At 44.0% G+C, this 23,096-nt stretch overlaps 1 long non-coding RNA gene across 1 annotated transcript in view; it reads left to right on the forward strand.

The window, feature by feature from the left end:
- LOC146495686 (uncharacterized) overlaps positions 1-20,341 on the forward strand; it is a 107,672-nt gene extending 87,331 nt beyond the window's left edge. Inside the window, exon 3 of the long non-coding RNA XR_014871330.1 lies at positions 1,355-20,341. This is a non-coding gene — a long non-coding RNA (uncharacterized LOC146495686). The remainder of the gene's footprint in view (positions 1-1,354) is intronic.
- The last annotated feature ends 2,755 nt before the right edge of the window (positions 20,342-23,096 follow it).

Genomic DNA, 23,096 nt, shown 5'->3' on the forward strand with positions numbered 1-23,096 from the left:
TTTCACTAATAAATAGTGTCGAATATGAAACGGAGAGGGAATAATTACGGTTTTTAATGTTCAGCTTTAAGAAAAGACATACTGCACGGGGAAGAAAGAAAGAAGAATAATGACTTCACTTGTGTTTTCTCAAAGTAGAGACCGGAGGACTTAGTCAAGCTCGGCTGTGCTCGGCTGTTTATTGTCGCCTGCTTGTTTATTGTCATGCAGAAGGCAGAGGAGGTATTAAAGGCAGATTTCGCCCTTATTTTAAAATGTGGTGCTGAAGATTAGAGCTCTTGCCAAACACTGTGGAAACACTTAATTGATTTCCTTTGGACTGTTTACCTCTACTGTAGCCCTCCTAGAGCCCAGCACTCGCTCACACGCATGCACACACAAACACACACTCACACAGAGTACAACCCTGGCCCCATTTACGCCAACACAGGCCTGCCAAGAGCCTCATTAGTATTCACAGCAGTGGCATTTGCCAGCCTGAGCGTTGCCGTGGTGATGCTGCCCACACAAGTGATGATAAATGGTGCTTTCAGCTTCTCTGCCTTCCATAGAGCAGAGCAGGGAGCTGAGGAGTTGCTGGCTAGGACCCAGCTACAGCCACGGCTAGCGAGGCCTCATCCCCAGTGCCGGGAAACTGACGCATGACTACACAAGCCCAGGGCTGCTTGAAGGCTTTGGGTGCAGGGGAGTGGTGGGTAAGAGGGGTTCGGTGATGTGTGCGTGGGGGGGGGGCGTATGGAGAAAAGAGATTTAGGTTTTGCTGTGTGTGTGTGTGTGTGTGTGTTGGGAGAGGGCGGGGAGGGGGCATGTTGGGAAGAAGTGTGTGCTTGAACTTGTTATTGTTGGCTGAAAAAGTGATGTCAGCTTCAGTGTTTCTCGAGTGCGTTTTGTTCTCGGTATTTTTCAGTTATGTGATAATCTGACCACAAGTTAGTGATATGAAAGATCCGAATCACTAAAATGTGTCAGGGTGTTGCTGTTTCATTGAATGTGAGTGTGGCATGTTTAAGATTTTATTATATTTTAATAATAAACATTATTTCCTTTAAAAAAAATCTGGGAAATGTTACAAATCTTTTTTCAAATAACTGCAAATTCACTAAAAGCTCCTTCATATCTGTTTCTTTTTTTAAATGAACGTGTCAGTTATGGAGACATTTAAATAAAAAAATAAATAAAATAAAAGTACATTCATATTCTGGGTAAAAGCCACGCCGGTGGGTACACAGTCCTAATACACTTTGCACAATGCACTATAAACCAAAACTAACTGATTATACTGTGAAAAATTCTTTTATCTTATTGTAACAAATAGAGTGTGAAATTAAACCCTCTCGGGTATCTGTCCCCGCAGGTGTCACAGTGAGAGCCGTTTGAGCCTTAAATCATCACAGACAAACAGAGGGTTAAGGTAACCAGCTACACTTTCCTTCCCCGGAGTCCACACATACACGTGTATAAGCAACGCGGGCAAGGAGGCTGGATCGAAATCCTCCTGATCCTGATTAAACAAGAAAGACGGCGCTGTTCCCGCATTACGGCGCACCAGCAGGGCCTCGACTGATTTGAAATCTTATTTAAAATAGTGTGACGACACATGTGGATGCTGTCTTTATTTCATAGACAGGAGATTTCAGCCTGTTAGGTTAATCTGAGGTTAATGGGTGCAAGTTTTCTTTTGGTTCGATTGCTTTTCATTTTTTAAAACAAAATAAAATAAAGGGAAAATATACAAAATTGTGTCATAAAATAAATCTGTCCTTCTGTGAGTCATGGGTTAGGATTCGGTGCATTATAAACGGTTACGTCAGTGTCTGCTCTCCTGCAGCAACTTTAAAGAAAAAAAAGCCAAACACTTTATATTTACCTTACAGTTAGCGAGTGCTCGAGTGCCTTCTTACACAATCCTTGTAAAATATTCGTGTCACAACCACCTTGTTCTCCATCTGTTTTTCTTTCTGTCTAATTCCACACTGGGCCGTGTATGCGTGTAATAAAATTACAGTAATTCTCACACAGAGCATGAGCGCGGCCCTCCTCGGTTGAACTTGAAGATGACCGCCCCTTCAAAAGATGGCCTGACCCTTCCAAAATCAAGCCTGATTACCCATCTCTAGGACACTAAGAAGTGCCCAACTTCAAAAGGAGCAGAGACAATCATGGGTGGGGTGCTGTGGCATGGGAGGGGGGGAGCCCTGTGCTGTGGCGGTTTGGGCCAGACTGAACGGTCTCAGCCAGGGGGCCGGGGCTATTAAAAGATAAATGTATTTCTCTGATGCATTATTCATGATGTGAGGAGGTGGGGAGGGAGCAGCGAGCCAGAGGCTTAGCGCAGCAGTGGCTCCCTTCTCGGCCTCATCAGGGCCAAGGCCCCCACTGCACCCACACCCTGATGCAAGCGAGGGCGAGCGGGGTGGGGGTTATTCGGGCGACAGCTGTGAGGACAGAGAGGGAGATAGAGAGATAATGCAACAGTATGTATTCCCACACACATATATTAAATGTCATTACTGCACGTGAATGGACCTGAAAGTGCAATAAGAGCAGATCAAATATTTTTCCCTCCACATAATCGCAACCTGATTATTTCATTTTTGTAAGATCGTTTCTGCCGTGAGCTTTCAGTAGAAGTGTTTTTTTCCTCTTTCTTACATGAATCGAACACGCACACACGAGAGGAGTGGAGGATGGAGCATCAGACTGGGGTGCTGAATAACCTCTCATCAGCAGATTAAGTAAAGGGTTTGGGCAAATATTTTGGAGACATATTGGACTTCTATACTAGAATGAATGGCGACGTGAGCTTTTGTCCAACTCATCTCTGATCTGCTAGAAAAGCAGATTAGGATGACCCCGGTGTCACTCATTTGGAGACGAGATGCTGTCGAGAAAAACCAAACAAACTGGAGAGAATGTCAAACAGCAGAAACGGCTAAGCCTCCTTTGTGTGGCGCTTTTTTCTTTTTTTTATTACATGCAAATGTTCATATTTGTTCCTTTCGTAACATTAGACCAACATGCTAAAACTGTTTTCTCCTGGTTTTCCATGGGAATCGTTCTCCAAGTGTATTTTTAAGAGATTAAGGAATAAAAACAGTCGCTACGTCGTGTTCGGCACAAACGTTTATCTCGCGTGTCTCGTGATGGGAGAAACTACCTGTTCATGTTTTAATCAAATGCTTTCCAAATCGTTTCATAATTGCCTATAATTGAACACACACTGTGCAATTTTGCAGTTTCGTGCCAGTGTCTGTCTTCTGCAATAAAATCACACTGACATGTTTGTATCAACAGAGCTATCTCTGCTGTTCATTTCAGACATACGTCCACACGTGTTTTGGAATAACACAATATTTCTTTGAATTGTATTTAAAATGTCTTTGGGAATGTGACTATAACTGAGAATGATTAAATTTTATTTGTCACTAACTGCACATCCACTCAGCTGAGAAACAAATGTAGTTCCCAGCTCCATTAAAAAGTGCTTTTTGCCTCTGCACAGTGGGCCCCTTTGCTTATATTTACAAATCTGAGGTACATTACATCGGCATAAACTGCACACTAATACTAAGGGGGGAAAGAGAAGCTCTGTGGCAGAGTGGAGGGTGGTCTCTACACATCAGTACTCACGATTCCATGCTGGGATCATTTGTTTGCAGACAAGAGGGCACAAGGGTGGGAAAAAAGGAATATAAGACATCCAGGAGATGTGGGAAGTTGGTGCAGGGCGGGAGCCGGTGATGAAATGTGTGTTTGTGTGCGTTTGAACAGACGAGTGTGTTTTATCTGTGTACTTGTTTATGTGCATCGCCATTGTTGCATCGCCACTTTACACATCCTGGCTTGAATTACACACAAGAGACAAAAGGCTTCATATTTGCGCTTGCATGTCAAGGATTACTTGTTCTATTGAATGTACCCCCCCATTATCTGCTTATCACTCTCTGTGCTCTTTAATCTCTTTCTTGTCTCTGCTCAATGGCTTCCTCTCACTGTCTTCCCATCACAAACGTAGCCTTTCTCCCCTTCTATTTTTTAACACTTACAAAACTGAAAAGGCCAGGCCCGCTCCGGGCCACCTGGAAGCACCAGTGAAGCTTTCTCCCAGGCCTGGCTCCCTGCCACTAGCCAGCTGTAGCATTGTGAGCGGCCCATCTCAGTTAATTCCATGCATTGCAATTGTTGCCGGGCACTGTTTACAGCCACCTCCTACTCCGCCTGGGTAGCCTCTCCGATTGTCCCGGGGCCTCCCTTGTTTAATACTGTTTTGCAAGTTATTAAGCCCTGGAAGTCCATTAATCACAGTTCACGGGCTGTGTAAGCCCACACAAGGCAGGCAGGGGTGGGGGATGGGGGAGCACACTCGCTATCCTCAATGGGCTTAGACGGTGGTCCATTCAGATCCCTAACGAGATCATTACCACTAACTAAATACAAACCTGACCCCACGACCTGCTGGGAAATTACGTAGGAGCTCCCTGGTGCAAGACATTAATATACACCCCCCCTCCTCCCCCTCCCATCTCCACCCCTCCCATTTTCCTGCAACAGTGCGTAAACTCCCACCCCAAAGTCTCCCTATGCAACCCAACCCTGCTTCCCGGCTCCCCCGCTCCCCACCCTCCTCTTGTCCATTCTCACTTTCTTGCCAATGGACAGAAAACTAAACCTGTCATCAAAAGGGCCCTAATCACTGCTGTGATTGTGGTAAACCAAGCCTGACAGACATTTCACTGAGGCCTCAATGGCTACATCAGTGCCACCTCCCTAGCCAGCCCCCCTTCTTTCTGTCGCTTTCTCTCAGTCCCCCGCGCTCTCTTTTTACCAGGCCTCTGGCCAATGAGCAACAAACACCGGGGGCTTTTCAGATTACTTGACACACTGTGTCCACTTTTGGGAGGGAGACCACCTGGTAAGCTCATTTTAATACAAAACCAGTTCAGTCTCCTCTCTCTTTTTCCCCTACTCCTCTAATTCCTCTTCTCAAGCCAAGCTACCACCATGAATTCTGTCTAATCCAGTGACCCCCACAGAACATTCCTGGTTTTACACTCCTCGGAAGAGGCTGGATTTGGGCGGATTACATGCTTCCAGTTCTGTTTGGAGGCACCTGTGACTGGAGGTGGAATCAAGAACCAACAGTGAAGCACAGAACGAGGCGAGAGGAAAAGTTCCCTCGTTTTCTGTCCAGTCCATTTCTTTAACGCTAATGTTGACTTTTTGAATCACTCGTGGTCTTTTTTGTTGTTTTCCAGCTGCAGCTATCGCGCTGCACGAGGCAGGCTGGATGTCCGAGCAGGCACAGTATGGGCACTGTGTGGCCCAGGCACGGGGCGGTGGAGGAGGGGTTAAGAGGAACGACAGAGCAGGAGTGAAAGTGGTTGGTGGGAAGAGAGGTTCGTCGGGGGTTTGCACTGACTTTCACTTTAGCCCCTCAGCTTATGTTAAGATGTTGTCACTTTCACCATCTCAAGTGTTGCCACTTCAGATGCCGGAGCTTAGTGTTCGCAGTGGGCTCTAAGGGGGGTGGAGGAGGGAACGAGGGCAAGAGGGAGGAAGTCTGGGAAGATTTCCATTTTAAACAAGCAGAACTTTGTCACACTGTCACCTGACTACCATGGCAGCCCCTTTTCAGTGTTTCCCAACTTCCTGTCTCCTCTTTGCTCCTTTCGTGTGTCCCTCTATTTAGCCGCCTCTCTTCATCTTTCTCAAGAACTCTTTAAAGCAGCATTTCCGCCCCGAATTCTTCCGCCAGTTTGATGAATTGTATCTCAAAGCCTTTTAAGTTTTGTAGGTGAGGCGCTTTCATAATTGTTTCGCTCTTCTCCTTTTCCCCCCCCCACACATTATCATAGCAGATGCTTAAGCAGCGCGAGCAGTCGTAGATGTGCATATTTTAAATTAGGTGTAATATCCCCCACTTTAATCCTTGATAAGATCTCAATTGTTCCATGATGTGAAATGGAGATGCAGCGACAACCAGGGCTGAATTAAATCGAAATCTTAATTTACCTGGATATTATCCTTCAGTGAAATATAATCACTGACTGAATAACTGGGCACAGCAGCAAATTCTTAATTGGCTCTTAATGAGTGTCATGGAACATATGCTTCAGTGTAGATGCTAAGATTAGGAAAAGCCAGTTCGGTGAGCGCAGCGGAAAAATGAAATAAATAACAAAAAATCTGCACGAGCATGACCGCAAACAAACGCACGCACATAAACACACTCAAATTTTCAAATTATCCACTCTGCAAGACCAAACTATAGATGGAAAATTAAACAGAAAATCCGACGGCATAGGCTGCTGGTTGAGTGTCTGCTTGGCGCTGCATCGATTGTTCCTCAACGCTGACCAATTGTAAGCTCATAATGATGATCTCTGGCATGACAAGTGATTTTAACCTGCCTGTGGGCCGCCCCCGCACCAAGTCACAGATCAGCTGCCCCATGTAAACAAAAACATTAGGAGAGCGTTCCACATTTAAGAGCATGCTAATTACAGTCATTCCTATCTGAAGTACTTTCTGCTGCAATTTGCTCAGATCACCAAACCTCCAATCCCTCTCATGTAAACAAATAAACTCTCACGCAACAAAGAGATAAAGCAAATAATAAAATAGACACGGGCACTATCGGAACTCGCTGGGGGCACTGTGTTTGAAGTAGGCTTCAAATAGTATCATACTACTCCACAGTGTTGAGTCCTAGTGTTGTGAACATCCCCAGCGAGGAATAATTACAAGGGTTGTTGTTGATGTGCTCGGGAAAACAAATCATTTACTTTGTAATAGCAGAAAGGAGATAAATGCAACCCCGGTGAAGGAAATAAGGATTTGGGGGTTTTTTGTAAACATTTTAAAGAAAAAAGAAAAAAATATTTAGGTTTCATTCATGTCGATCAAATGCATTTTCATATTTATAGATCAAAGTTACAATCCTTTCTTGATTCGATGATATGAACGTTCATGCAAACCCAACGGAAGTATTATTTCGTCACCAGTTCCTGCTCAGCATCCCTCCGTTCATTCTTGGTCTCAACCTCTCACCCCGGCCCATAGGCGTCAGGGCTGATCCACAGCAACAGATACGGGGGTGAATGTCACCCTCTCCAACCCTCCAGGTGAGTGTGTTTCTCCAACGGTGGAGGAAATGAAGCAAAAATGATGGAGTGTTTGTTTTGTGACATTCTGTCTCTCCGCGGCCTCATCAGGGCTGAGCCTCGCAGACGTCAAGTGTTAATTTAGGGCTCCTGCCGAGCGTGAGCCTGTCAGCGGCGAGGCTCGGAGGAGGGAGGTGAGCTCTTGCAGAAAATGACCCTTCTGGTCTGATTGTCTTCTGGCCCACAGACTGGCACTGAGAGGAAAAACAAAGACACGGGAAGAGAGCGAGAAACAGAGAGGGAGGGAGAGAGAGAGCTAAAGAGTGGTGGCTAAGTGCTAATGCACCTAGCAGCAATTAGAGAGGCTTACCTGACTGTGTGAGCACAGCACGCAAACACACACACACACAAGGTACACACAGTAAGTAACCCTCTCCTTAGAAACACCAGCTGATGGTCACACATACACCAACAAAACGAAAGCCCGACTTCTCCTGGAAGAACTTATTTGCTCAAGCAGACACTCATGGGGACACACGTCCACCATGAGCCTGCTCTTGGTGGATGCTTCCTGCCACCTTTAAGCCAAGTGATTAATTGGGCTGAGCTCCCGATAGTTCAACCCTTTATTCTGTGAAACTTAAACAAAAACGGGCAGGCCCCTCTAAAGATTACAGCAGCACATTAACCACAGAGTGAACCGTGAAATTGCTTTTTCCCCTCCTGTAGTGTTGTGACTCTAAAATGGTCACTGCCAGTCACGGCGGAAGGTGCACGGACATTAGTGTTACATCAGCGATGGGAAGCAAGACATGACATGTGGGCGGGGCTTGGCCAAGGAATTCAGATCAGCAGACCACACTGGGCCAATGGTGATGTAAACACAGGTGCATAGGTAACATTGTTTTATTCATCAGCAGATCCTAGAGTCCGGCACACCAAATTCATTGCGATAAAGAGGGTCCAGAGGGCTGTCACACGGGAAGGAAAGGTTAATTCTGTAATTATTTCAGTGTGAAAAATAAATAATGTACCCTTTGCCATTTCCATCCTTTCCTAATTCGCTTGGAAATTCATTTTCTTTTCTTCTTTCACTCCACCTAGCCCAATTCAATCACTTGAGTTCATCTGTCTGTGTTATGCAAATCTGAGCGGCTGAGACTGAACCCATCAGCCCCTCTGCTCACGAGTCGAGCGGAGGGGCTGATAGAGAAGATGAATTCTTCCGTTTGAATGTGCCTCCCTTTTTCACCCAGTTGCACGGTATCAAGGCTACCTTTTTACGCGGTGCTCTCGTTTATTTTAGCCCATTGCACAGCGCTTCTCCGGTAGTCAAATGTATGAATAAGGATAGGGAGTCACGCGCACACACCATTTCTCTGCATCTACCATCATGGATACTCGCATTCGTTTTGGCAAAGATGATTCTGTGAGGGTTCATTTTTGAGCTGAAGACTGTCCAAATATCCTCCCCGTCTGTCAGCAATAATTCTTTATTTAAAAAGGAAGGAGGACAGATACTCTGGTTGTCCTGGTCAGGCTTCTGATTGACAGCCAGCCCTGAGTATGAGCAGGGCTGAGGCTAGCGTCTTGGATGCATGCAGACATAACACTATTATTCCAACTTATCCCTAGGAATAAGTCCAGGCAGCCAGAGGCACAGCGGGGGGCTAATAGACTAGCCCAGAGGAGCCCCCCTGAAGCTCGATGCATTGTGTCGAGGCCTTGTCTACTTCACGCACATTAAGGATCACATGCCACAATTTCACAGTACAGCAGGGGGACCGGCCCCCATCCCAGGCCCAGATTGGCTAGTGATGGATGGTGTTGACAGTTACAAGCCGAGTAGCAAGTGGAGCAACACAAAGGTCAAGGTTGAAGCTGCCAGTGTGGTCTAGTTAACAATGAAAGGTCTCCATGGTGGGAAGATGCTGTTTATACTCAACACTGTGCACTACGCAAAGTGTTTTTTGGCTTTAGTCATTTGAAGCCAAAGCGCTTGTTAAGAGTGGTTAACCACATACCGGTAGGCTGACTAAAATAATAATAAAGGCTGTTTTTAAAGAGTAATCTTCCCAGAAACAGGCGTTTGCATGAGGAAACTACCTTGTGCCTATCCCAGGTATCGGCAGCCATTGCATCCTGTGCTACATCACCGAGAATAAAACAGTTGTTCCCGCTGCAGTGTCCTGCAGGAGTGATTTTTTTCAGCGTAGCACTTCAGGTTGAAGACATTTCTCCTGTCATTTTCCTCCAGTACTTCAGTGTAATTCTTTTTTTCTCTCCCCTCCATTTTTTCCCCGGCAACTGCAGTATGTGGCAGTCTGAATTGTGTGTTATTACCCAGCAGGAGACAATATCATTACCACATATTTGCTGTCAAGGGTCTGCAAAGAATGGTGCTGTCTTGGGCCTCAGTGATCTAACAACCTCACACAGGGCTCCAGAATTACCCACTCCTGGCTGGGGGAAGTCAAACACTACCAGTTAGAGAGGGGAGTGAACAAAAGAGAGGTACCCACTCTCTCTCTCTCTCTCTCCCCTCTTCCTCGCTCCCTCTCTCGCGGCGATAGAAGGGGACACACCTCCTCTGCGCCAAACGGAGGATGCTATTCTCCCCACGCCTCGGTAGAAATATATGTTTGGCTCAAGTGCGGGATGATATGAGACCGCATTGGTGGATGTGGACGGGTAGTGTGTATGACAGTCTGTCATTTCAGATAAAGAGACAAATTGTAATCTCTGTGGTGTGCTATTAGTGTTGGATGAGTAGCTCATAATTACCAGCACTTGTATCAAGTTTTTGTTTTTGGTTTGATTTTGCTCGATGCGACCTCTGAATTTAACCAAGCGTATGTCAGGTGATGATGTGTTTTCACAGTGTTGGGGGATAACTAGTTACATAGGTACCAAAATGAAGTGAATTTTTTAAAGTTTCAAAAGAGGGAAAAAGATGAAATCCCAGTTACATCAGGGTATATTTTCTCCTGTCATGGCGTCAATAACCAGTGTTGGGGAGTAACGGAATACATGTACCGCCGTTACGTATTTAAAATACAAAATATGAGTAACTGTATTCCGTTACAGTTACCGTTTAAAAAGGTGGTATTTAGAATACAGTTACTTTGTTGAAATAAATGGATTACACGGCGGTACTTCCCTGTTTCATATTGTGGCGGGTCAGGACTGTTTGGGTTTTGTTTGACAGCTACGTTCTGTTGTTCCAGGCGGCAGCGTTACGGTTGCCATGGTTACAGGGTGACGCTCTCTCTCTGCGTGTTTCCTGGGTGAGAGAGGCCTTTTTGTTGTTGTTGTGCTAAGCTAGCAGGCAGAATGCTACAGGTATAGCTCTAAAGAATGTAGCATCATGGGCAGTGTAGTCCGTGCTGCAGGGAGAATGGACTGCCATACCCGTTATGTGTCTGTGAGCGAGGGAGGGAGAAAAAGGAAAAGTACGAGCTGTCATCGAGCAAAAACGGGAGCTGGAAGCATGTAAATATAATAATAACCACTGCAGCCAAGAAGAGAGCCTGACGAGCCCAGTTGTAAGTAAGCTATTAAGACTCGACTGTACACCGTGTTCGTGTTTTCCTCCAAAAACAATAAGTTCTGTTGGAGCAGCCTTTCAACGCCTCTCTCTGTTTCTGCTAGCAAAGTTGACCCAGACAACAAAGTAAAGCTAGTTTTCGGCTACGAGCCCGACACAGAACCCACCGTATTAGTCAGAGGTCCCTTTACTACGGTTCGGAGCCGCGGACCTTCAGTAACAGTAATAAATCACAGCAATAGTACATTCATGTAGTTGTAAACAGCATGATAATATATTAAGTAATCCAAAGTATTCAGAATACGTTACTCTCATTGAGTAACGTAACGGAATACGTTACAGAATACATTTTGGGGCATGTATTCTGTAATCTGTAATGGAATACATTTTAAAAGTAACCTTCCCAACACTGTCAATAACTGTGTATAAATTAAGTTTTCAGCATCTTTTCCATTGGTTGTCTGATTTGCTCGCCTCTTGTCTGGCAGGAAATCAACAGCACTGCTCTCAGCACCTGTGTCCAGTCATCCAGACACCAAGGCGGGCGGTGGCGTTGTCTAACAAGAACCCTTTTAGTGCCGGATATTCAACACCAGCTTCCACATTCAGAAAAGGGCACTAACGTTGCTGCAGTGCAAATTCTGTCAGCGTGAAAGGAAACATTTATAGCCAGGAGGGGACTGTTGTTGCCCGGTGTAGAAATCTCAAATGCAAACATTGGATATTACATTTTTAACAGCTCATCTAGTAATCTGTAACTCATTACAGTACCAGTTACTTTTCTGTTTCCCCCTCTTAACATATCACTTTGTGACAGGGCGCTCGGCATTTAAAAGGGTTCGCGCAGATATGTCTGAAGAAAATAACTTCAGAATGGACAAACAATCCCTTTCGTGAAAACTGCTATTCAGACTTTGTAACAATGTCTCTCTCATAAGACAAATAGAACTGCTATCATTTCTGTTGACAGCGAACAGACCAGCAGTTTATGCATACTGAGTGACAAAGCCATCTATTTTCTTTCCGGAAAAACAGGCAATACACACTCTGGCAATTGAACCACAAATGAGGAGTGAAAAATTCAAACTTCCTCTGCCATCCACCATCATTTATACAAGTCATAGAAATATTTGATTGCTCTTGCATATCTCCTCGCGCTTAAGGAGGCAGCCAACCAATACACGGCCACGTAAACAAAGTCTGGGGCTTCTATATGAGCCTATCATTTAGGAATCCAAGCAAATCAAGCTTGCAAACAATCAGCAGAGAGGGGAAAAGAAACTGTGTGAGGGCTTCTTGTTCCTGTGCTTTGAAGGTGTAAACAGAGACCCTTATTTAAGGTAAGATTAGCTGTGCATCCTTGATACACCTCTGCACTGAAACAAGGCAAGAGTCCTTGATTTTTCACAACAATGGGGGCCAGCTCTTGAGAAAGACACATTCATATTCATGAATTAAGCATCTATAGTGATAAATTATGAGCATGCCGCTACCGGTGGAATGATAGAAACCATTTGAATACTATAATCATGTGGAGTATTCATGCTAGTTACCAAAGTATATGTATTCCACTTTTTTGAAGTGTCCACCATGGACAGGGTGGGATTTCTCAATAATTAAGTTTGATTAAGAGTAGTGCTCTTAATGTAGGATGGAGAGAAGCGAACGCCAACAAAGATGGAAAAAAAACCCTCCTTGTTGTTGTGCAGTCGTATCAGTTGAAGACTTTTCCTTCCCTTTGTGGCTACAGTCACCTTATTCAATGGTGAACTGCACAGGAAGCTTAGTACGGCTAAGAATTTAATTAATGCCGTCTTCCCGCTTTCACCATTCTGCAAGCGATATCCAAGATCATGCATCAGTCAGATGTGGTATCTGACATGATATTAAATTTGAACATTTACACCTTACAAACAGAGAGCACTCAAAGACATTAGCTGATAGGACGGCGTGATAACGTTTTGAAATCATTGCCACTAAATTAACCTGATTCTAATAGGATCTGAGGTAGATAACATGGAAAATTACTGTTTTCTTTTCAAGGCAATATACAAAATGGAAGCGCTACAAATTGATTTCTATTTCCTTCCTCGATGCCCTCCCCCATCCACACGTTTTCATAATTTGAGATGAGGCGATATGGCATTAATATTCCCTATCTTATCTTGTCACATCCTGAAATTGTTGGAGAGGATATGATTAGCTGAACAATAGCATGAGAAATGCACTTTATGAAGGCTATCCAGGTTTTTATGACAGAGGGTGGAGAGGTGGAGAACGGGCCAGGAAGCAGACACGATGGCAGTCAAATGCCCTCGTTCCTGGATCTTGATTTGTCGCAGCAGGCATTCAGAAGAGCCCAGGAATCGACGGTACATGCATGCCCACCGGTGTTGGCCATTCAGACGCGATTAGCATTTTATTATTGTTTATGGGCCATTTAGGAAGCAGGAAGACAGCCCCGAGCCAACGTTGCAAGGAGGGCTCCAAAGCACAGTGTTTTGGACTGGTTAAATGCACCATTAAGCCTTTTAAAATGAGCTCCACCCGTCAGAGACTAAAAACAAACGTGGCTTTCTGGCTATCAATGGGCACCACTTAGAGGAAACAATGCCCTGTTGAGGCCCACCAGTTTCCTCATCAATGAACATCAAAGATGAATGAGCCCTGGCTGACAGCTTTGTTTTGACTCTGATAGCCACAAAGCCCTGCTCAATATCATCCTGGTCCTGCTCCTCTGGGCTGCCCTAACAGGTGCGACCCATCCTCTCAATGCACCATTTGACAAGGCTGCGGATGGGCAGGGGGTAGCGGGGGGCTTTGGTCCACATCCTCCTTAATCCATGCTACTATAAAAACACTTTGAAAAACAAACGTTTGTTTGGCCAAAGTCAAAGCCCTGGAGCCTGGGGCTCATCCGTCTGTCTGCCCAGGCTTTCTCCCCTTTATTCCTGCCAGTTTTTGTCAGAGCTTCAACTCTTCCCCGCTCATTTGGACAGGACATTAAACAAGACCCAAGAGGATCTGATTCCCAGCCATTTCCCACAAGAGGAATACATACAGTTACAACAGCCAATTGTTTGGATTATGATAACAGTAGCTCGAGATAAAGAAAGAGCAGAAAAGGCGGGTTGAGGGGGGGGGGGGTCTCACAGATGAAAACATGGTGTTAAGAAAAAAACAACTGCCCGTATCGAAAGATGCCGAATGAACAAACCCGATAATCGTTCACGTTATTCTTTAGATGCAAAGTGTTTCGAGACAGCTAATTTCCATGCTCGCCCTTTTCTGCTTTTCACAGTAAGAAATGTGTTTTTCCGCCAGTGATAGGCTCCCACTACTTGGTGGGGAGATTAGAGCTCCTCCACTCAGGGACACAGAAAGGCCTTCAGCCTGGCAGAGAGTGAGGGGGAGAGCCAATGTTGAGCATTTTAATCTAGAGTCACAAAGATAAGATGCAATGGCAGATCAATATGTGCTCTATGGTGGCAGCTCCCTGAGAACTTGTCTCTCTTCCTGTGTGCTAAGAAGACTTTACCCCGTGTGCCCCCATGGCTTCATTTCTCCACAGACCAGCTATCTGCAGTAACTGTCTCTCAGTGACATCTCACACCGGGGCATGTTTAACCCGTGACACCACGCAAAACAGACGGTGAATATCTAAATAGGATCGCCTGTGAAATTTGCCACGATAAATCTCTCCAGGAATCATCCAGTTTGAATATTTGATATGGCATCTATCCTTGGCTAGCTCAGGGGGCGAGGCAGGAACGATAAGGGATATTCAGAGGAGCGATTAGATAAAAGAAAGCGAAATTCTTTTTCGATTGTGGGAGATGCATAGCTATGGTATTTGCACTCTGCCGTGTCTGTGTGACTGAAGTAAAGTGTATAGGCAGCATTCAGGATGTCATTTTTACTTAATTTGCTCTCCTTTGCATCATTGTGGCATTCCATCATTCCAGCACCATCAGATGAGCTGTGAGTAGTGAGGCATCATAGAAAAGATAAAAATGAAAATTCTTCTGTACTATTGAGAATCTCTGCAATAAAAACTGAAACACCTTGAACTCCTTTAATTTTCAGCTAGATAAACAGCTCCCACAGCATGCCATTATGCTTTAAAGAGACACAAAACTCTCATTCGCGTGCACTCGCACTGACATCATTAGCACACACAAGTGGGTTACGATTCGTCTCTTTCATGTCGGTTTCCAGCAGCCCACATCCTTCGGCGCCGACCCCCGTCCTTCACGTTTTCAGCACCGTGACATCCGACACGACTGCGTCCTAAACAGAATTGGATCATTAAAGGAGAAAACGCGAAGCATTGTCATGTTTGTTTGTTTTCATCCCGGGCAGCAGTTCAGATACAGCAAAGGCTCGGAGCCAGACTTGGCCCTCGCTGCAAAAAAGAAACACGATGAACCAAATCTGCATTTGCGAGCGCAAAACATGTACTGTAAATGACAACCGCTGCGCTTCGGGCAAAGGGTGGATGCTGCAAGTCGGCGGCGTGTGTGTGTGTGTGTGTGTGTGCGCTCGCGAAGATGTGTGAGCGTTTGAATGTGACAGCAGACCTCGCTAAGGACTAGCAATCACTCCATTCAGCATCTGCTGCCACACAGCTCATATTGTCATTCCCCAGTTTAAAGGAACCTTGAGCGGCTTCAAAGATCTTTTCAAAGCCTTAATCCTAATAGGTCGCGGTTTGTTCTGTCACATCAAAAGGGGGAGAGAGGAGGTAGGGGGAATAATGCATCGGGGCTGGCAGAGATTCTTAAGGGTGGAAGATTGGCAGAGGATTTGCAGTGCGGGGAGGACTGAAATCTGAAATATCGGACACAGAATGCCTGCTGTAATAGATATGAAATAGGTCTTCTCAACAGCATGAAAGGCTGACATTTCCAGAAAGTTTGTCATGAGACGGCCCTTTTATTCCCCTCCGTCTATCTGCGTTTGTACTGCCACCATGTCCATAATGGAAATTCGCAAGTGTCACTCTAACAGGTTATAGAATAAGATTGGACATTTAAGATTTTTTTTCCACCTCTTCCCTTTTTTATTCAGTGTTTAGAATTTTCTCTGAGAGACCAATTGAGTCCAAGCCGTTTTAGAAAAATGACTTCTGCATGGCACTCCAGTCAGAAATCCACCTCCGGCACTTGTTTTCTGACCCGGTTTTACAGCGAGCTGGAAAAAATACGCCCTCGAAATAGTTTTTAAACCGTTTTCTTGGATTATAATATCTCCATGTTATGCAATGTGATATATATATATATATATATATATACCTGGCGAATTTCATTGGAGACATCTGTGGAATGACTAAGCCTATTTGATGAGCAGATAAAATGCTTCTGTGACGATAAAGTTCAGATCAAGTCTGCCAAAGCATATAGTGGGTGTGAGACGTGCTAGACCATAAGTGTCACTTATGTGTTTACTCCTCACCTCTCTGACACTTTATCAGCTCTGACGGTGTCTCTCGTGCATTTCACCTGATCGACTAAGCAGACAAAGAGACGTGGTCCGGTGTTTCAACAGTGCACAAGTGTCCAGCTAATTAGGTGCTCATGGGAACCCGGGCATTGATTTCCTGTCAGCACGTCTGCCCCCGAAAAAGAAACAGGGGCTGTTTGTCTTTTCAAACGATGCACCGTGCGCAATTGATAACAGCGATAAAACGGGTCAGGGGTGTAGCATAAGCAAACCTGGACACACTATACCCGTGGGAACCCACATATATATATATATTTATATATAATGATGCGGTTTAATTGTACGGCTTTGTATGGGGAATGGGTAGGCTGCGAGTAGCTGGAAGTAAACAAAGTTTGTCGGGGATGGAAATGGACTGAGTTGTCTGACAAAAACATATCTTTTCAGCTCTGCAAAGGCGTGAAATCCCTCTTGTGCTTGTTATTTCACACTCCTGTGGCTTCGACTTGGGCCAGCAGTGACACGGTAAACAAACAAACACGTGCGTTCTTGCAAACACACACACACACACACAGTATTCTAAAGAGAAGGGATTTCGGCAGAGAACTTACTAATGACCTCACATTTTCAGGCTTCTCACTCATGGAGAATATCCTGGAATACCTACTGACAATTTTTACATTATTCCAATACAGTACAGCTCTAGCATTAAAAAAGAGCTATTTTTCTAGAATAGCAAAATAACCGAGGATGCCGCCTATCCCTCACATTCTCTCTGAGATTGGAAACACGGCTCAGCTGAGCACACAGAGCACTGCCATGTATACTGTAAATAATGGTTTCAGTATCACACTGGACAGTGTGCCAGCCACCTGCTGATCCAACCACACACAGGTAGAGCCAGCCCGGGTGCCGCGGGGCTGTAGACATGGGCATTCAATCTGCCAGCAAACTAATCAGTGAAAAGGATGACCTCCAAGCTTATCAGAAGGGGTCATGGATGTAGGTGGAGGAGGCAGCAGTAGGAGAGAAGGGATGTTTTGCACAGCCACAGCAGGGTGACACCGGCCACAGAATGGGAAAATTCTCAAATCTCAGTGTAGGAGGTTAGAAGAGCGCAACCCTCGAGGAGGTGAGGGAAGCTTGGCTGCCTACCACCCACACATTACCTGAACATGTCAGAGTCCTGTGCCAACACCTTCAGCCCAACGATGATATCATGAATGCCAGGTTCACTTGCTTCGCAATGGATATCTGGCAGCCACTATATTATTGGCACTGGGCATTTGTGGGTGTAAACTCTGTATCACGATAAAGAGCAGCGTATACCATGAGTGCGAGAGTTTGATAAATAAATCTCGCCAGAATTAATGGGCATTGCCGTGCGTCGCACGTCTTGTACCGCAGATGCTCGAGTGCTGCATTGTCTCTGAAGCACTAAACCCTGTTAAAAACAACAACAATTCAATTCACTAGATAAACGCCCATCTTTGAAATGCAAGGACGCAGATTGAACTGTTTGCCTTTAAATTCAAGAATGTTCTTTTGCCTCGGCACAGAGATGCACGCCGCTGAATCGAAGCATTATTTCAGCTCCTTAACTGATCACCGCTGGAAACAATTCTGTATCAGCATTTAAAGGTACAAGGCTGTAATTCAGAAGGTAATTTCACATCTTAACAGAATCCAATTAAAAGCATGGACATTTCAATTAAACCTCCCCCCGGCTTGTCGCTACAGTGTCACAGCATAAGTGAAATTGGAATCAGATTACGGAAAGAATCTGAAGAAGTGTTTTTCAGCGCAATAAGGATCCCGCATTGCTGATAGAGACCCCTGTCATGCATACTGCAGGAAAAAAAAATAGCCCTTCTTTGCTAACATTAGTCATTTAATTCTCCCTCGTTATTAATTTCACAGCAGATTACCTGAGAAGATACAAAATGCTGTCAGCAAAGAGTTTTAATTAAGTATGGGGTATGTTGCTAAGAGTACCTTATGTGAAACTGCTGCCTTATAATGCTCTTGTTTTAATTACTTCAGAGTGCCCCCTCATTAACCTCTGTGGAGATGTGCTCCAAACTGCTGGCTGAATTACACACACTGCACTCCGAAATTGCTTATATCCACATACAGATACTTGTATTAATATTTATATTACCAGAAATGATACGACTGTTTCCAGTTCTTAAAAAAAGAACATTTTTTTTCGATTTCAAAGTAAAAGAAAAAAACAGAAGCATTAGGAAATCTGTGCTTTGAACTTGCCAGCTGTGAGATAACCTTGGTGGCTAAGGGCACCGTGACGACCCCTGGTGGGAGGTGTAATTTCAGATTAAAAGCCTGCATTTTTGCCTTATTAAAAAGAGAGAGGGAGAGACAAAAAGTCAACATATAGTATGTGAGCTTTCTATACAGCACGTCTAACAGTGAGCCTGAAAATGTATTTAATTGAAATAAATATATCAGAATTATCTCTGCTCTTCTGCGTGTAATAATTACAACAAAGCGTTAAAAAAAAGAAAAAGGAAGGTAAAATATGGATAGTCCCTTTCTGAGGTGCTGCATTGAACCAAACAAAGATTGCTTTTGTTTTATCGTTTTATTGCTCCGTGGCGCGGCTCTGTCAGGCAGCTGTGGGTGGTCGCTCAGCCTGAAAATGTGGGTCGCTGTGGACGTTTCCCTTTTGATCCTTTTCATCCTGAAGTTTCTGAATGGTCTGATATAGATTTCAAACATTACTCCAAAAGTGGGCTCCTGTTCAAAATATGCGGATGCACCACTGTCCACCCTCACACCTTAATGTGGTTTAACAGGATACATTAGCTTTTAATGGCACTTAATTGTACAAAAAGGAAATCCATAACCACATAAGGAGAAAAGTCAAGTATTTCCAAGCTCTTTATAAGAACAATTTAGAGCAGACAAGTGCTTTTCAAACCTTGGATTGGAATCAGTCCGACAGTCTGGCCGTGAGAGCGGTGGTGCGCATTTGTAAGCCTACAGTGCCACCATTTGGTCGTGTTGGGGAGCGTCACTTGCCAATCTTGAAATAACAAATTATGTTTGGTTATGCATCAAAAGTCCTGTTTAAAAAAAGAAGAAATAATCTTACAGTTGCCACAGTAAGAGTTTTAACTCTGCACTGAACCAGTTTTCAGGAAACAGCGGCTCTGCGGCGGCTTCAAACTCTGCCTCAGCGTCCGGTATATGATTTCAAACATGAGCTGGACCCGAACTCCTTCCAGGTGCCAAATTAGAGAGGAAAAGATCCAGTCCCATTGTTAGTGTTGATAGATTATCGTAGGTCCGTGGCATCTTAGATAACGAGCAATAACCTGCTCTTCAAGAACAGGGGAGGTTTGCCAAGAAGGAACGGTGATTACAGTCAATTAAGACTGATGACAAAGCACCAATAATAACCCAGTGTGTGTGTGAGCATGTGTGAGCTTGTTTTATTCACTCATTCTTCCAAACTACCCTGTTTTGTGTAATCAACATCTGTTGTGACAGGCACCCTCCTCCTTTCTCAGAATGGCCCACTTCAGATAATGAGTGTCATACCAAACTGCAGGGCGAAGGCTGATTTTACTCCTCTTTTTACTCCTCCTCTTTGGCCTCTGCTCTCACTACCCTCTGTTTTGCTCTCTATCATTCAAGACAACCATTGTTGGGAACCTTGAAAACGAGAGACAAACGCTTTCACAGCATTGTCAGTGCTGGATATGTGGGGGTGACAGAGGAACAGAACACAGTCTTGTCTTCTTTAATGAAAGCGATGCTTCACTGTCGACTAAATTTCTTGTTAATGTCTTTATTTTACATTCACAATTTTGTTTTTTGGTATTCAGACTAAACATGAGAACTTTTGAGATTTTTTCCTACAGATTATTCTGTTATTGCCATTTAAATGGACTCTGTCAGTCTTATCTGCACCGATGCATCTGCAGACCTATGGCTATGAAGCATATTTACTCCTTGGGAAAAGAAAGAAATCCAGATCTGCAGCCTTTGCAGCTCAGCAGGTTTGTTTGCTTCAGTGGTTTAGGCGCCATCTTCTGGTAAATTAGGTCAACTCGAAGAACCCAGGATGGGTGTTTGTGAGGACAATAATTAGAAAACAAAAAAATAGTATTACATAACGTCATAAAGGATCTTTGCATATTTAAACAAGTTTCCACCTGACCCCTCAGAATCACATAAAGTTAAGCCATTTGAATTTTAAACTCATACTATGAGCATTTCCTGAGTTACAGCCTCTCAGTCCACCTCATTCACCTTTTTCTACTGAAAGTTTGAGCAAAGCTTGTACAACCAAATCTTTATGAAAGTCTGCAAGTTGGTAAATATTCATAGCACGAATTTTACATGGCTTCGTTAAATGCACTACACATTGTTCTAGAATATTTGCAGATCCTAAGGTGGGAGGTGCCCCATGATTTTTCATATGTAGTGGTGGCACGGTAGTTGTATAAACCTTTATTTTTTTCACCCATCCATCCATTCGCTTCCGCTTATCCTTTTCAGGGTCGCGGGGGGCACTGGAGCCTATCCCAGCCGTCATAGGGCGAGAGGCGGGGTACACCCTGGACAGGTCGCCAGTCTGTCGCAGGGCCAACACACAGGGACAGACAACCATTCGCACTCACTTTCACTCGCACATTCACACCTAGTGACAATTTGGATTATCCAATTAACCTATCCCCACAAGCTGCATGTCTTTGGACGGTGGGAGGAAGCCGGAGTACCCGGAGGGAACCCACACAAACACGGGGAGAACATGCAAACTCCACACAGAAAGACCTGATGGTGGAATTGAACTCAGGACCTTCTTGCTGTGCGGCAACAGTGCTAACCACCGTATTTTTGTATTTTTTCACATAAGGCTAAAAGGATTTTAAGCCTGCAGTTGGATCTGTTTTTAAACTGTTACTAAGAAGTGTAAGTAAAATCATTTTAGGTCAGAATTGCTTACAAAATGAGACCGATTGGTTCAGACAAGTAAAAGTGTGAGACTGCACTGAATGTCACTTTAGTGGGTTGATTAATAAATCTATCCATGTTCTTCAAACTTAATATTTATCTCAGAACGATGTTCTGAAAAAAATAACACCCAGTAGTGTCATGAGTACAGTGAACTCTTTTTAAGGTATCATAACCGTGAGAGTACTTAAAACTACAGAAAAGCTTGTATTCTTATATTCATTCATCAAAACCTCCAGTTTAAAGTGTCAAGTGGCAGCAGCTGGAATGAGCAGTGAAGCTGTTACACTTTCATTCTCTTTTTAAGTGTCACCATAGCAGGGTGTGAATATCAAAAAATGCAAGTCCTTTTAATCTGAAAGTTGGGTTCCACGGTTCAGTTTTAACTTCACTCTAAAAATTTGTGCGTTCAGCTCTGAGAGTTTGCAGGAAGACTTGAAATATTTTGAATACACCCTCTGACGTGTTCCCAGGCTTCCAACTACAGATAAAGTGCAGGCTTGTGTCTGCTTTTATACATATACAGCAGAGGAAATAATTAATATTAATGATCATTTACCAAGAGGCAGCCAAGAAACCTAAATGACTTAAAGTTCCTGAGATGCGTGCGAACCTGGTGACCAACTACAGCAAAGGTCTCACCAAGGGTTTCTCCACCACGCACTAAACGATGACTTCCTTGAGAATCAAATATTTATTTTGTGTTAAACCGAATTTAATTTAATGTGTTTTTTTCCGGACTTTTGGTTGATATTCTGTCTCCTTCCAAAAAGTGAAACTACCAGAAAAAATGAGAAGCTGTAAAAAATGAACGGCTGAGTGAACTACGTGCAGAGAAGCCAAAGAAAAAGCAAGATTAAGACCTAAAAAGAAGAAACCAATATATAGTGGGCCAAGGAGCAGCATGGATGAAAGTGATGTTCAGTGCCGAATGACCAATCTGCAGTGTGAAACATTTAAACACGACTACCTGAACAAATTTCCTGGCTAATGGGGTTGCATATCAGGTAAAGCACCGGGCGGCATGACCATCATTAACTCAGCACTATTCACAGGAGCACACTTGCATGTTGGACATTTTTCTCATCTGACAGAAAGTAGGTTTGGTGATAATGAAGCCATTTTTCAGGATCATAATGCATCTTGCTGCAGAGCAAAGAGTGTTCAAAATAATATCAACTTCGTGCCATGGGCAGCAAACAGTCTGGATCTAAGTCTGACTGAAAATTTATGGTGGAAATTGAAAAAGTAAATTTCCATAGTGAGTATCCATGCTGGAAAGCTGATCTGCCAGCCGCTATTTGGGAAGGCTGGTTGAGAGAGCAGGTTGATACAGAATATTGCTTTTCATTAGTGAAATCCATCCATGCCTCAGAAAAATCAGGCTGTTATGAAAGCCACAGGAGATGCAATAAATTATTAATTTTGGTATTTTTGTAGATCGTTTTCCCCTCAACATCGAGTGTTTCCATTTCTACTTGATCTGGAAAAAATATAGTGTTAATTAAAATAATTTCATTTAATTTATTTGAGGTGTGTTTGGCTGTTAGACAAAGAAGAAAAGCAATAAGAGTGAAGGTTGAAATGATGCTACTGAGACCTGCTAAGATGTTTGATTTGAAGATGGTGGAGCTGACAAAAAGACGGGTGTTAAGGTTTTTATTGAGTGTGACCAGGATGGAGACGATTAGAAATGGCTACGTCAGAGGAGCGGTTCAGGTTGAGCACTTTGGGAACAAAGTTGGAGAGGCGAGGTGAGATGATTAGGACATGTGCAGAGGTGGGATAGAGCATATACTGGACACAGTGGACAAAGGATGCTGAAGATGGAGCTGGTCGGCGGGAGGAAAAGAGGAAGACCTCAGAGAAGATTTATGGATGTAGTGAAGGAGGAGATGCAGAGGGCTGGTGTGACAGAGAAGGATGGAGCCAGGTTATTCCCTGTGATAAAGGGAGCAGTTGTGTCATAACTGTGATTTGTTTATGTCCTTCAAAAAGTGGTGATTTCATTTGTTAGTTAC

This window comes from Neolamprologus multifasciatus, chromosome 19 (genome assembly GCF_963576455.1).
Source record: "Neolamprologus multifasciatus chromosome 19, fNeoMul1.2, whole genome shotgun sequence".
In the NCBI taxonomy this organism is placed as follows: domain Eukaryota; kingdom Metazoa; phylum Chordata; class Actinopteri; order Cichliformes; family Cichlidae; genus Neolamprologus; species Neolamprologus multifasciatus.